Genomic DNA, 2,616 nt, shown 5'->3' with positions numbered 1-2,616 from the left:
ATAGTTACCATCCTTTAAACAATCCCAGAACCTCAACTCTATCCCATTATCAACTTCTTCCAATAGTATTACTTGTTGGATCCATCTGTCTACTCATTAAAATAACACTATAGATGGTATCACCTGTGTGACATTGTTGCTTGTTATGTAGCCTTTAGCTATTCATATGGACTCTTATGAAATTATATCGGCCCCTTTAATCTTTGGTTATACTTTCATTTTGGGTGTTTAAGGCCGTATAGTTGGTCCAGATAACCGATTTATTTTACTCTTAAGGTCGTTTGAGGATCTGTTCCTCAGGGATCACATGGGCTTGGGAGGAGCCCCTGGCTCCTTTCTATTATCATTTCCACCTATGTGAAGATAAGTCAAAGGTCCTGCTCAACCATGGTTGGCTTTGCTTGGAAGCATGGAGGACATGATTCCTCTGTGTTGAAACTCTGAAACTATTTGAAGTTTTATATATGACGTGAACTGAGTTCAGCTTCACTCTTTGTCGTGTGGATGACCAGTTGTCTGAGCACCTTGAGAAGGGTATAATTTCCCTGAATGATACTGATTCTGTTGTTAAAAAAAAAAAAGTTGACCGTAAATGTGAAGGTTTCTATATGAACTCTTATTTTATTTCATTGATTTTGTCTATTTTTATGCCAGTCCTGATTACTACAGCTTTGTAATAAGTTTTAAAACTTCTCTACAATCTTTGTATTTTTTTCAATTATTTTTTCTCTTTAGGGTACTATGCAATTGTATGTAAATTTTAGAATTAGATTATCTATTTCCCAAAAATGGATTGGAAGTTTGGTAAGGATAATAGCGAATCTTGATAAATTGGAAAAGTATTGATTAATGTGGGAAGAATTGCCATCTTAACAATGTCATCCCATCCATGAATGTCTGATTTTTTCCATTTATTTCTTTAAATTTATTTCAATGATATCTTCAATGTACAAGCCCTTTTTTGCTTTTGCTGAATTCTTTTTATCTATGTCTCTCTTTTTGGTATTATTGTAAGTAGAAGTGTTTGACTTCACTTCCTGTTCACTGCTCATACATAGTGACATGACTGACTTTCATGTACTGGTCTTTCATCCAGAAAGTTGTCTGAATTCATTTCTAGTGTTTCAACAGTGTTTTAGTGGACTCTTTAGGATTTTCTCCTTTTTCAGTTTAGCATCTTTTTTGACCATTTCCTACACACAATGCAACATCTTTGGTCACATTCACCCCTTTTCCGCTCTCATTCCCCCCATCGCCTGAGCCCCCCCTTCTTCCCAGCTAGCTAGTCCCAGCACATCCACGTCTTGTTTGTTCATGACACATGCAAACAGAAATCACTTCAGTTCTCCCTTTCCATCTGGATGGCTTTGTCTTTTTTTCGCCTAATTACCGGTCTTGAGTCTCCACTGCCATGTTGCATAGGAACGAGAAGGGCAGACATCCTGACATTGTCCCTTATTTTAGGGGAAAAGCACCCAGTGTTTCACCCCATGATGGTACTGTGGATTTCTCAGGGATGCTTTCTATCAAGCGGCATAACTGACCTTTTATGTGATTTTCACAACCAGCTAGTTTTGATTTCTAGCTCTTACACACAGGAAGAGTTGTTTGTGTCCCTGGAGTTTCAAAGGACAGCTTTCCTGTTCTGAGTGCATAATATACTGAAGTCTTGAGGCTGGAGAGATGGCTCGGAGGTTAAGAGCACTGAATGTTCTTGCAGAAGACCCGAGTTCGAATCCCAGAACCCACATAGCAGCTAACAATTGTCCATAACTCCAGTTCCAGGGGATCTGGCAGTCTCTTCTGTCCTCTACCGGCATTGCACAACACAGATGCACTTGCCTTACATGCAGGTAATACACACATATGCATAAAAATAAATAAATAAATAACTTAAAAATATACTGAAGTCTAAATATCAGTGTCTAGCATTTAATAGACTAACCCTGGTGGAACTGAAATAGTTTAGACCGGTACCAGAAAACACGCTACCTTTCTCATTTGGTAAAATAATTTTGCCAGCCTCAGGGTTAACTCTCCACTTATACCACGTGGGAAAACTGCATCTGCTGTCACTCTCTAACTGGCATTGTAGATGTCAGTAAGGAGGCCTAATTTGAGAATCTGTGATCTTTGAGTGTGGTGCACATCTGAAGAGAATAGCGTTTATGCTGGAGATGAACCAGGCTGAGGATTTCTACAGGAGCCCATTTTGCCTTCTCTATCATGGCCCAAAATGAGCTTGGGGCTGTATTCCAGGCATCTGACATCACTTTCTGGGTGCAAATACAGGTGATCAGTGTGTCCATGGATTGAAATGAGGCATTAAGTAAGAAGAATGCCTGGGACAGAGGAGAGCACTAATAGACAGCAGTCAATAGTGGGAGGAGACGCCCGGCCACTGTTCACGTTCCTGCCCCTTCCCAGCTGTAGGGAGTGAAGCAACTTTCACGGCCGCTCAGAGCCTATGGCCCATCCACCCAGGCTGAGTGTGGCAGCTCCCACTGCAGGGCACATGAAGTCTTATGTTTGAAACAAAAGCATACGTTACTGTCCATAGAGTGACAAACAGGATGAGTGGGTTGCCAGGGAGGCTTTCGGCCAAGGCAGTTGGAC

Source organism: Nannospalax galili, unplaced genomic scaffold (genome assembly GCF_000622305.1).
Source record: "Nannospalax galili isolate Female #2095 unplaced genomic scaffold, S.galili_v1.0 scaffold643, whole genome shotgun sequence".
Classification (NCBI taxonomy): domain Eukaryota; kingdom Metazoa; phylum Chordata; class Mammalia; order Rodentia; family Spalacidae; genus Nannospalax; species Nannospalax galili.
Note: the sequence above shows the minus strand (reverse complement) of the source record.